Source organism: Hyaena hyaena, unplaced genomic scaffold (assembly GCF_003009895.1).
Source record: "Hyaena hyaena isolate Hyena2069 unplaced genomic scaffold, ASM300989v1 scaffold_1054, whole genome shotgun sequence".
NCBI lineage: Eukaryota > Metazoa > Chordata > Mammalia > Carnivora > Hyaenidae > Hyaena > Hyaena hyaena.
The window spans coordinates 378,492-392,558 of NW_024081675.1; the positions used below are offsets into that span (position 1 = coordinate 378,492).

General features: G+C 35.1%; 1 long non-coding RNA gene across 1 annotated transcript in view; it reads right to left on the reverse strand.

Moving 5' to 3' along the window:
- LOC120223803 overlaps positions 1-12,242 on the reverse strand; it is a 113,029-nt gene extending 100,787 nt beyond the window's left edge. The window contains exon 1 of the long non-coding RNA XR_005526372.1: positions 12,167-12,242. This is a non-coding gene — a long non-coding RNA (uncharacterized LOC120223803). The remainder of the gene's footprint in view (positions 1-12,166) is intronic.
- Positions 12,243-14,067: the final 1,825 nt, after the last annotated feature.

The following is a 14,067-nucleotide window of genomic DNA, read 5'->3' on the forward strand; positions in this document are numbered from 1 at the left end:
TAACACCCTCAGCGTCCATCCATGTTGCTACACATGGCCAGATTTCATTGTTTCTCATTGCCATGTAGTATTCCATGGTATAGATAAACCACATCTTCTTGATCCATTCATCCGTGGATGGACACTTAGGCTCTTTCCATGTTTTAGCTATTGTGGAGAGTGCTGCTATGAACATTGGGGTACATGTGCTCCTATGCATCAGCACTCCTGTATCCCTTGGGTAAATTCCTAGCAGTGCTATTGCTGGGTCATAGGGGAGTTCTATTGTGAGTTTCCTGAGGAGCCTCCACACTGTTTTCCAGAGGGGCTGTACCAGTTTCCATTCCTACCAACAGTGTAGGAGGGTGCCTGTTTCTCCACAGCCTCGCCAGCATCTAGAGTTCTCTGATTGGCTCATTTTAGCCACTCTGACTGGCATGAGGTGGTATCTCAGTGTGGTTTTGATTTGTATTTCCCTGATGAGGAGGGATGCTGAGCATCGTTTCATGTGTCTGTTGGCCATCTGGATGTCCTCTTTGGAGAAGTGTCTGTTCATATCTTCTGCCCATTTCTTTACTGGGTTGTTTGTTTTTCGGGTGTGGAGTTTGGTGAGTTCCTTATAGATTCTGGATATCAACCCTTTATGTGATATGTCGTTTGCAACTATCTTTTCCCATTCCGTTGGTTGCCTATTAGTTTTCTGGGTTGTTTCCTTGGCTGTGCAGAAGCTTTTAATCTTGATGAGGTCCCAATCATTTATTTTTGCTCTTGATTACCTTGCTTTGGGGGATGTGTCAAGTAAGAGGTTGCTGTGGTGGAGGTCAAAGAGGTTGTTTCCTGCTTTCTCCTCTAGGGTGTTGATAGTTTCCTGTCTCACGTTCAGGTCCTTTATCCATGTTGAGTTTATTTTGGTGTATGGTGTGAGAAATTGATCTAGTTTCATTCTTCTGCATGTTGCTGTCTAGTTCTCCCAACACCATCTGTTAAAGAGGCTGTCTTTTTTCCATTGGATATTCTTTCCTGCTTTGTCAAAGATTAGTTGGCTGTATACTTTTGGGTCCACTTCTGAGTTCTCAATTCTGTTCCATTGGTCTATGTGTCTGTTTTTGTGCCAATACCATACTGTCTTGATGATGACAGCTTTGTAGTAGAGGTTAAAGTCTGGGATGGTGATCCCTCCTTTTGGTTTTATTTTTCAGTATTACTTTGGCTATTCAGGGTCTTTTGTGGTTCCATACAAATTTTAGGATAGTTTGCTCTAACTTTGAGAAGTATGCTGGTGCAATTTTGATTGGAATTGCATTGAATGTGTAGATGGCTTTGGGTAGTAATGACATCTTAACTATATTTATTCTTCCTATCCATGAGCATGGGATGTTTTTCCATTTATTTGTGTCTAGAGAAAATCAGTTTTAAATTACAATGGGATAACACTTAATGCCTATGACATGACTAATGACAAAGACAGATGATAATAAGCATGGGAAGAAATGTGAGCATTCATACAATGCTGGTGATTATTTAAAATAAAACACTGCAGCCATTGTGGAAATGATTTGGTATTTCCTAAAAATGTTAGACGAAGAATTAATATGTGATCTCACATATACGCCAAGAGAAATGAAAACACATATCCACTCAAACATGTATACAAATGTTCCTGGCAGCATTATTCACAATGGCCAAAATGTTACATGGATCCAAATGTTTTTATTATTTATTGTGTGTGTGTGTGTGTGTGTGTGTGTGTGTGTGTGTGTGTAGGCTTCATGCCCAGTGCAGAGTTCAACAAAGGGCTTGAACTCACAACCCTGAAATCAAGACCTGAGCTGAGATCCAGAGTCATACACTTAACCAACCAAACACCACTCAAATGTTTTTAAATACAGAATGGATAAATAAAATGTAGTGTATTTATAAAATACAATATCTTTCAGCAGTAAAAAGGAAAGAAGTACTGATACATACTATAACATGTATGAGCCTTGAACCCAACATACTAAGTGAAAGAAGCCAGTGACAAAAAGGCCATATATTATATCCTTCCATTAATAGGAAATAACCATAATAGACAAAGATACAGAGAGAGGAAGTAAATTAGTGGTTGCCTATAGCTGGAAGGAATGGAAAATATTTTTTAATACATAAACAGGCTTCTTTTTGGAGTAGCAAATCTTCTAAAATTATATTTTTATGATCTTTGGTGTTGTACAACTCTATAAGTATACTAAACATTAAATTACACATTTTTAATGGGTGAATTATATGGTATGTGGATTACATCTTAGTAAAAGTATATATTTGTCCAGGATACTGACCGTAAGTCCAAACAGATAGTTTGTACTGAACTCTGGTTTGTCATTTCTTCTTCCCTATTACTGGAATTATACTGAATCAATTTATGAATATTAGTTAGAGATATGACAATCTAATCTAGGCAGTTTAAACAAAAAATAATTTAAGAAATATTTAGTTTCTTTAGAACCTCTGTATGGACTATAGAACCAGGCTTAATATAAGGATGGCTGTAAAAAAAAAAAAAAAAAAGAAAAAGGAAGAAGAATTCAGGTTCCTTGGGGCATCTGAGTGGCTCAGTCAATTAGGCTTCCAGTTTTGGCTCAGTTCATAATCTCATGGTTTGTGAGTTCAAGTCCCCTGTCGGGTTCTGTGCTGACAGCTCAGAGCCTGGAGCCTGCTTGGGATTCTGTGTCTTCCTCCCTCTCTGCCCCTCCCCCACTTACATTCAGTCTTTATCTCTCAAAACTGAATAAATGTTCTTAAAAAGTTTAAAAAAAAAAAGAGAACTTATGTTCCAAAACTGCTTCCTTAGGGATTCCTTAAGACAAATAATAGGGAAAACTTAAAACTGTATTCCATTTGAATCTCCCTAAACTACAACTTGAAACTATATTTGTCATATACTCCCTTTTCTATAACATAATACACCATTATTACTTCCTGCTTCCACTTTTCCTTCTGATTCTCTTCCTTTGACTCAAGTCAAATGGAAACTCTTCAAAGCTGAGCTGGGCCTTAACAGTTAGGTAAGTTCTCCAAAGGAAGAAATCCCTCATGGTTGATTTTAAGTCATGGTCTATTTCAAAATTAAGGGCTACTGAGAAAATTTTTCCAAGCTTAGACAAGTAAGACAAAAAATTATGAAGGAATTTAGGATAATTGTGAGGATTGGATGGATGTCATGGTACACTTCCCAAGTGTCCCTTCAGGAACATTAAGTGTTCCTTGGTTCACGGTCACATATCACCTTCCTGGCCAGAATATACCCAAGATAATAAACTTAATTTTTTCTCATTTATTATTTGAGAAATTCTTTCTTCTTTCGAAATGAGCATTTAGAACTACAGTTTTTCTTTTCTAAAATTATTTAGGTATACACCATCCATTTAAATATGAGATTTAAAAAAATAATTTAATTCTATTTTTAAATTTTTGTTACAATTTCTTTTTTGATTTCTGAATAACTTAGAAATATATTTGTATGTATTTTTGTATACAGAGGATGTGAACAATGCATTAAAGATAATTTTTAAAAACATTTTATACACTAGGGGTTGCCTAGGGCCAAGGTGTTGGTGGGTGATTGACTATAAATGACATAAGAGAACTCTTCAGGTTAATGAAAATGTGCTACCAATTGATGTATACTTTCATGAATATAAGTGATAGCTCAATAAAGTTGATTTCAAAAATATTTTATCTATTATTTTTAGTAGCTGTACTAGAAGTAGTTTTGTTGGATGTATAGTCAGCCATATTGCCTTAAAAATCAACATCAAATACCGTAAAAGAAGACTGACAAGTTTCAGGCAACATTTAGAATGTCTACATTGACTGAAGGGCTGGAGAATATAGATATCATAAAGAAAGACAATTTACAAGTCTACTGCAATCAAGCAGGAGTTACAGATCGGAACTAAGTTACCGAGACTAAAAATTTGGACAGGCTGAGTTGTGACATGAAGGACAATGCCTGGACTCCATTTCTCATAAGGAATGGATGGGAAGGTCACCTCCCTGTGGTATAATTTATGGCTTCAAGTTAACGTGTCCACATTAAGTAATTCACATTAGCTGAGTAGGCAAAGTACAGGGTAACTATACTATTATTATTATTAGAAATTTCTAAGGAACAAAGAAACAGATGAACACAGAATAAGTCCCTTCCAGGGAAGGTAGATGATAAAAACAGTCCAGCGTCAAGTCCAAGATGATAAAAACTCTGGCACTGAGGACCTGAGGAGGCAAAGAATGTAGAGGAACAGAAATGTGGCAGAAGAGAGGAGATAGCCTGGAGCCAAATTTCAAGTATTTACCATTTCATTATAGGCTAGGCCTGGTAACTAGTAATAACAACAACAACATCGTCCATTTGTTGTGAGTCTTGCCGTCCTTTCAGACCATACTGCTTCTCATTAGCCTTGGGAATCACAAGAGAATTTTTTGCATTTGAGACGTAAACTCTATTTAAAAAAATGAAAACAAGAAACTAAATGATGAACCAAGAAAGACACTAAGAAAAAAAATCTATAAATATCAATAGTGTCCGTCACTCAGTAAATGAACTGTAATGGCTGACACTTTCCTAATTGGAATAATGGGAATGTCAGCCTAAATATGGATCAGATTTAGACAATCTTGCAACAAGATTTCTCTAAGGAAATACCATGTAGGCATGTGTTCAGGAAGCAAGCAGTACTCAGCGGTAATAAGTAGAAATCCATTCTGAGCTAATATGTTTTAAATGGTTGCCAGTTTTAATATGTCTTACCTAAAGATACAATCATCTTACTGAAGATAACTCACACTGTGAGAAATAAAAAATGTCCTTAGTAGACTGAAAAATGTATGTCCCCAAATCTCAAAGGAACCAGTAAAGTTATGGGCACTTTATTCAGCCTGCAATGAACAGTGATGTAAGAGAATTGTAGAACTTCTGAAGTAAATTCAATAGTAACACAAATTCCCATCGTGCCGCTTTACATATATATATAGATATGAAATCTACTTGACCCGATTTTCCTGACAGTGAGTGCTCATTTGATAGAACAAAATTTAAATTATTAATTTGATGGGTTTTCATGAATATAGAAAGGAGAAAAAACAATTAAATTAATGACATGAGATTTGTATTCTGTCAGGAAAAGTGAATTGCACCTACAAAATATGTCTGATGTATAAGACATTTTTCTTAGAAAAGTGATAATTGTAGATGCAGTATTCTAAAGCATAGTATATGGCACTTTGTTGAATGTTTACCTTTTCAAGAATCAACAATAGCATCTTTCATCAATCCTTAGTGGTCACATTGATTTTATTTCCAAATTAATGGATCATATTCTTTGAGTTGCCTGGATGGCTCAGTTGGTTAAGTGTCTGACTTGATTTTGGCTCAGGACATGATCTCAGTTTGCGGATTGAGCCCTGTGTTGATCTCTGAGCTGGCAGCATGAAGCCTGCTTGGAATCCTTTATTTTTCACTTCTCTCTGCCCCTCCCTGCTCTCACTCTACCTCCAGCCCCTCTCAAATCAATAAATAAAACTAGAACATATTCTTATACATCTCGGATACAAATATTCACTAATTTAAAAACATTTTTTTTGTCATTTCATTTTTAGTGTTGAGCACAGTTGAAGTACATAATTTTTCCAGAAGCAGCTCAGCATGGAAAACCAAGTTTGTACGTAAGCAGTAAAGCAGTTTTTGTTAGCAAGCATCTTTTCAATCTCAAAATAAGTAAAAAGCTTAAGAAAATAAATAAATAAAAATAAAATGTATATTTTCCTATACTACAGGAATTATTAAGTATATATTGTAAAATCACTCAGATACTCAACAAGTAATCCTACTAAGTTCACTGTAGTAAAAGGTTTTGGTTTATTATTGCTACTGCTAAATTTAAATCAAAACTGTTTCATAATTACACACCATTTTATAGCATGCAAATATGGTAAAATATTATTTTTAAATAATCCATGAATTTATTAATAAGTGAATATCATGCAACTAAGGCATTTGGTAAGAACAAACATATTTTACTTACATAGTAAATCATTACATACGAGTGTAAACATGATTATTCACCTAATTAAAGATCAAACCCAAGTATAAATTAGAGTACGTGCTTTTCTGGAATGAGCATTGGTAAGGATCAGAGACTTGTTTCCACTCCTGTGTGTTATGTACATCCTATGCATTTATCACTTATAAATATATCCCTGCTAGGAAGGCAGTAACCAAGGTTAGAGCAGCAAAGGAAAAAGCTTTGAAATTTTATTATTAGAAGCAACTTACTAATCTTCAAGCACAATCTTCATGTGATTCACTCAGAAGTATTTCTCTACCTGGGTGAGCTCCTAGCAGTTATCCCTTAATTGAGAAAAACCCTCAGGGGCTTGTTTACACATTTGACTAACAAATACAACAATGCAAAATCCAGGTATTTAAACATTTTCATTTCTAGAAATCAACCAATGTTTGAGATTTTTAGCTGCTGAAAAGTGGAACATTTCCATCAACCAAAATATACTTAGAGAGCACAGAAAGACCATGTTTTTCCCCAACTATAAGAAAAACTCACCCTCGAAGTTATAGAGTATAGGTATTGCTGCTGAGAATTTTTTTCTGGGAACACTAGCTGAGAAATGCTGATTTGTTCTTCTTGAGGGCTTTACAGTATTACTAAGAGGATTTCTATTGAAAAAAAGGATCAAGTTATTAAAAGAAAAAGAAAAAATGGATGCAGGTGTAGATTATTTATTTTAAATTTACTTTTTTTCTAGTTAGTATATGTTGAAATACAGAAAGGATGGGTGTTGACTTTTGGAGTTTTCGCCCAATCTTATACCAGAGCCTTCTGAGGAGCTGAAGACATAGCACTAACAAAATACTAATTCATGTCCACTCATGTAGCAAGTACTGCACCAAGTCTTTCCTCCTTAATTTTACTGAGTTCTCCCAGCTCCTTCAGGATGTGGGTATTCTTATCTCTTATGCAGATGAAGACACTGAAACACAGGTAAAGTTATGGACTCAAAATGTCATAGGTGGTGATTCCCAGAGCTAAGACTCTATAGCCCACATTCTTTTATTTTTTTAATTTACATCCAAGTTAGTTAGCCTACAATGCAACAGTGACTGCAGAAGTAGATTTCTTAATGCCCCTTATCCATTTAGCCCATCCCCCCTCCCACAACCCCTCTAGTAACGCTCAATTTGTTCTCCATATTTCAGAGTCTCTTATGTTTTGCCCCCTTCCCTGTTTTTATATATTTTTTGCTTCCCTCCCCTTATGTTCATCTGTTTTGTATCTTAAAGTCCTCATATGAGTGAAGTCATATGATATTTGCCTTTCTCTGACTAATTTCACTTAGCATAATACCCTCTAGTTCTAGCCATGTAGTTGCCAATGGCACGATTTTATTGTTTTTGACTGCCAAGTAATACTCCATTTAATACATACATACCACATCTTCATTATCTATTCATCCATTGATGGACATTTAGCCCACATTCATAACCACTAGCTGTGTGTGTGTGTTTGTATACATATACATATATATATAATATAAATCTATAAATCTATACATATTTAAATAGAATTTTTTCCATCAGGAACCCTCTCCCTTTTCTTCATCTTCTTTCCTCCTTTATCTCTTCATATTTAATGCATATTTATTCTTCACCCATCTTATGCTTTCAGTTTTTCTCCTTTCGCTGGCAAATTTCACAATGACTACATAAATTCTATTCAGTGTCGAAATTTCCTTATCTTCTGCACACTCTCAATTCATTTCAAAATAACATTTACTCTCAATAGTCTTTCATAGTATAGCAATTTTTCAAAGCCCCACAGATTATGATTCAGTAAATCTGTGATGCAATCCAATTATTCTTTTTTTTACAAGTACCTATTGTGGTTTTCTCTATTTTTTTTCTTCAAGCATGTTCATTTTCAGTTGTCTTGTCACAACTTCTTAATCTTCTTAATGGGTTTGTTTTCATCTAAGTTTATTTTAAAACCAGAATTACTGTGTCAGCCTTCTCTCACCTCATTTTTGGCTTCCTTTACTTATAATCCAAGACTCCAAACAACACCTATGGAGAGATGCTTCTCCAATCTATCTCTTCAATCACGATATGTCTTCTGATTTCTGAATCTTTATATGAAATGTGGATATCCCTCATTAAATTCAATATATATCAATCTGATCTCATTGTATGTTTTATGCCAAACTTCTTTTCTGTTCAGCATCCTAGTTAATGGTGCCACTAAATCAAGTGAGATACCAAAGATTGCTAGCTATGTTCTCCTCACTGACCTCCCACACCCAAGGGACCATTATCAATTACATCTCCATAACAATTCAGAGTGTGTCTACTTTCCAGATTGCTTTTTCCGTCTTTCATTGCTGTTTCTATCATCATCCATGACTCGGATTTCTTTGACTGACAATGTAATGCTTTTTCTTATTCCAAATTTTATCTTACATTTCTAGTCCTAACATTGCTAAAATAGTTATAATTTTAGGATACAAATAACTGTATCCCTCCAACTAGCCAAAATTTTCAGTGAGGATTCCACCCTTCCATAGTTTGAATGTGACACTTGGGCTTTTGTGATTTGGACTCTGTGCATCTTATTTCATGGCTATCCATTAATCTCTTGGAATTTAAATCTGTTCACACAAATCACTTATGGATATGCAAATTAATCCTGCAATTGTGTAGCTCTTAGTGGCTGGAAAACAAAATGGTATAGCCCCTTTGGAAGAAAGTTTATCAGTTTCTTACAAACTCAAATACAATCTCAACACAGGAGCCAGCAATACCACTAATAGGTATTTACCCAATTGATTTGAAAACTTATGTTCACACAAAAACATGAACACAAATGTTTATAGTACCTTCAATCATAGTTTCCCAAACAAGAATCAACCAACATGATCTTCCATAAGTGACTAAAGTATGGTTTAGGATAAAATATCATCCAGCAAATAAACAAACAAATAAAAGTGAGCTATTATGTCGCTAAAAGATACCGACATATCTTAAATGCATGTTAATAATTTGAAACAATTCAACCTGAAAAGACTACATAGTGTATGATTCGATTAAGTGACATTCAGGAAAAGGCAAAGCTATGAAGACAGGAAGAAAGTTCAATGGTACACACAGATTTAGTGGTAGGAGGCGAATGTGGAAACAACAAAGCAAAGAGTTCCTCTAGGACAGTGAAATTACTTTGTATGATATTTTAATGATGGATAATGACATGCACGCTTTAATTCTATAGAAATTTGTAGCACAAAGAGTGAGACTTCATGTGTGCAAACTAAGAAAAAACTCATTGGAGATTGCTGGTCTCAGGCAGGAATGTCGATTGTGACAAGAGAATCTAATTGTATTGCAAATGTGTAGAAGGGTGTTGAAGGAAAAGGTGCTTATCAAGGTAATTTTGGAAATAGTTTGTGAGACTAAAGACAAAAGGAACCACTCCTAGGCACTGTTTTATCAACTTCAGTTGATAAAATTGTGTCCCAGAGTAATTTGGATAAGTATTCTAATACCACCATATAAGTATACTGCTATTGGCCAATTCCATGAACAGATGATAGAAATCACATTTCTCACAGATGGAGTGGGGATATACAGATAAGAAAAAAAAAAAAAAGACTAAGGGACACCTGGGTGCCTCAGGTGGTTAAACATCTGACTCTTGATTTGGGCTGAGGTAATGATCCCAGGGTCATGGGGCCAAGCCTCTCTTTGGGATCCATGCTGCGCATGGAGCCTGCTTAAGATTCTTCCTCCTTCTCTCTCTCTTTCTCTCTCTCTCTTCGTGTATCCCTCTCCCATACTCACATTCTCTCTTGCTCTCAAAAAAACAAGAAAGAAAAAGAAAAAGGCTAAAATAATAATTCATTTGACAATGATTAGAGTTAGAAACATCAGTATAAACTCGTGATGATCTTAATGTAAATATAGATGTTTACATATAGAAATATTCAGGATTAGGGGATCTAGGTGGTGGGGATTAAGGAGTGTACTCATCATGGCGAGCACTGGAATAGCTGAATAATTCATTCAGTATATCAGTACATCAGCATATTGTACACCTGATACTAACATAACACTGTGTGTTAACTATACAGGCATTAAAATAAAATAAAAGATAACTATTCATACATATGTGTACACTATGAAATGAGGGGAAATGGTAACTTTGTAGCAGAGAAACTTGACAAATAGTACCTCCGCCCTATGACCAAGAGCACTATCAACAGTAGTAAATCATATTAATTTTACGTACCCTTAATATGATATGATGAAAATGACCCTTTACTGATAGTCTCATTCCTCCCAAAAACCCTTCATGCCAACCTAGTCATGAGAAAAATATCAGACAAATTCTAGAAGAACATTCTAAAAAATACTTAACCTATAATTCTCAAAACTTACAGAGGCCGCTTTTAGGCAAACAAGCTTGAGCAGTGGAATATAGAAAGGGCCCAGAGGGACCCCCTGGCTGGATATAGACTGACCCATCAGCCAGGCCAGAATTGGTCCAGTCACAGTAACCCAAGAGGGGAGAATTCCATATGTTACCATACCTTCTCACCTTCACCCTTTAAACACAGCCCCCATCCACTGCCTCCTTGCAGACAGATTCTCCTTTGCTGTCCTGCCCACCACTTCCTTGTGGTGTATTCAATAAACTTCTATCTCCTTTGTTTTATTGCAGGTGAATTATTTCACCTCTCATGCCACTAGCTTCCACTAGATCATTTCCCCACATTTGGGGACTCCCAATCTGATTGAGAGACACCGTATTTAGACCCCACAAAACAGTCAAAGTCATTAGAAATTAGAGAAGTCCAAGAAATGGTTAACAGCCATAGGAGCCTAAGGGTATAACAAATACAAGTAATGTGGTTTCCAGGATGAGCTACTGAAGCAGAAAGGACATTCGATAAAAACCACATAGGCTAAAGCAACTAAAAAAATAACCAAATAAATCCTTTTATATGCTATATATGGATATAATTCTTTTATATTAGGTTGCTTGGGATTTTAGAAGTGGATGTATTTTTATACTAATCATACCAAACTAAGAAAATTAAAGAAATCTCTACAATAAGCATACACAAACTAATAGCCTGTTAACACTTTGCAAAAATACCTACTTACTGAAGTAAAAAAAAAATACATATAAGGGGAAATTTATTCTACAAGATATGGGCTGATTTCAATATTGTATTTTATAAAGAAGTAATCCAAATGCAGTTCATGAATTTTCAAATAATATTCTATTTCCCTAACTTTTATTAATGTTATAGTTATATTTATCTAAACTGTGATATTACTCAGGAATCAAAGACTTTCTAGAATACCAAATAACACTTCTCAGGCTGCAAATTTATACCCTTATATTATCCACTATCACCATTCACCTCCTGTTCCAAAGGCTGATTTTCATACAAATCATGTGCTATACTGTAATTTGTGCTGCATATATATCATTTTTCTTTTTCATATTGAGATATTCATCTGATGTGATTGGGTTAAGGCTGACAGGGGGAAAAAGTAATAAAAATATATACAAAAGAAACACCAACAACGGGTAACCAGCTTTTCCAGTTTAAGATATAAAATGCTTTGTCATTTCCAGAGTGAAAATTAAAACCCTCTGAATCTGCCGTGTTCTTAAAACTGGAAGCCTGAATCCTTTCCATGGAAAAGCTTTCATATTACGAGCTCCTACTCACAGAGGACTGCTAACCAGCCTTTAGCTCCACCAGGGTTATAAAAGTATTAAACAGAGTGAGTTTTCATCAACTCTTTAAATAACTTAATAGCTTCTTTTCTTCTATTTTTATTTTTGCCTTATTTGAATGCTCATGTTTTCCTCATTATGATTCATGAGATATAATTCCTAGGTGACATTTAACAACTCCTTTAGGGACTGTAATGTAAATAAACCATGAAAGAAATAGTACTATCTACCCACAATGCCCTTTCTGATGCTCCAAATTTTGAAATTATGCCTGTATATGGGAAAGCAATATTATCCTGGAGTTTGTCTCCCTATATGTTATTGGCTCAGCCTTCAACAAAAATGGTTTCTCTTCTAAAATAGTTAAAAGAAGAACACAACCAAACACTCACCATTAGGTGAACTCATGAGTTAGGTCTCAGAGGGCTCATTGTTTCTGAGATGAACTGATCCGAAATTAAAGCTGCATTCCTGGAGAAAAAGGCAATGATTTAGAAATCCTCACAGGGCCTCTCCTTTTCCTGACCTTGTGTCTAAGAATTACAGCATTAAAAGTCTACAGAATCAAAAGCAAGTAACTCAGCTCCAGGGCAGCATGCCCTGTTTATGTTTGGGTGATAAAACTAGTCAAAGGGTAAATTGGAAGTATTGCTAACACTATCTAAATCATTTACTGTTGCTGGAAGCACCAAATTGTCATTACCAAAGACGTTACGGTAATATTTGCTAGTGAGAGGTTTTTAAAGCCACTTTTTAGCTTTAATTCAAATTGGAGACTTTTTTCCACTGTCAGTTTTGGAAAGATGTTTTGCAATCATTGCTTCCCTCTATGGCATAATTTATATGTCAACCATTATATGCTGGAATATATATTTCTATTAAGAGTGGCACATTGTTACAGGCTAAATTATGACGTCCCCAAATTCCTATGTTGAAGCCCTGCTCCCCAGTGTTACTGTATTTGGAAATAGAGCCTTTAAGGAGGTAATTAAAATTAAATGAGGTCATGTGGATGGGGTGCCGATGCAGTGTAATTTGTGTTTATTTAGGAAGAGACATCAGAGAGCTCATGCTCTCTCTCTCCCTGCTTGAACAGAGAAGGACTGGTGCAGACTCAAGGAGAAGGCAGTTATCTTCAGGTCAAGAAAGGAGTCCTCACTAGAAATCAAGTTGGCCAGCACCTTGATATTGGACTTCCAACATTTAAAACTGTAAGGAAATAAATTTCTGTTTTTTAAACCACCCAGTTCATGATATTTTGTTATAGCAACCTAAGCTAACTAATATTTATATCTATTGAGTGGTTAATGAAGATATATCTGTTTACTACACTTCTTTCTCAAAACCAGTTTCCCAAGCTCTTTTATTTAAACATTTACTCAGTGGTTTTTCTCCATTCATTAATCAAATCTTTTTTGCATGTTGTTTTCTTTCTCTTTCTTTCTTTCTTTCTTTCTTTCTTTCTTTCTTTCTTTCTTTCTTTCTTTCTTTCTCTCAAATGAGTGATCATAGGAAGTATAGAAACACTGTTATTATTCTATTCCTTCTTATTAGAAGAGACTGGTTTTGTTCTCATGTTTCTTTCTTACATCATAATTCTGTGGTAAAAGTGTGCTTGTTTAGAACTCTGAAAGTAATCCCCTTACTGTTAGTGGCATATTGGTGGGCATGTGAGACAGTCTCATCAATGAGATGTGATAGTAAATGTGCTAGGGAGGAAAATGCTTCATTAAAAGTTTCTGATTTTTAAAAGGGGAAACATAAATGAGTGGCCTTGGCCTTGCCTAATCATTACTGTCTGGGGATATGAAGTCTGGAACTATGTTAGCTTCTGGCAAATATGAGAGCCACTCTCTTAGATGGGAACTGATAAAAATGACAGAGGAGAAAGGTTAAAAATAATTTAGAAGTCTGAGGTTATTATTGAACCTTGAATTAAACAGAACTGGAGTTTTCTTATGTACTGGCATTTTGCTAGGCAAGATGATAAATCCCTTCTTGTTTAAAAAGAACAGAGTTGAATTTTAGTAATTGTATCTGAAAATTACATCCTAATTTGTAGATACAGTCAGAAATTAAAATCCTTTTTGTACACTTACTTAGGTTATCTTCATCATAAAGCTTTTGTAAATAATTTTAATTGTTTAATCTATTCAATAAATACCTTTCACATTAGAGATAGAAACAGATACTTCGTGTTAAATGAAACCTATTTCAGTAAGATCAATACATAAAATTGCTTGTATATAAATCTCTGGGAATGATATGTAAGAAATAAATAACAGTGTAAGGT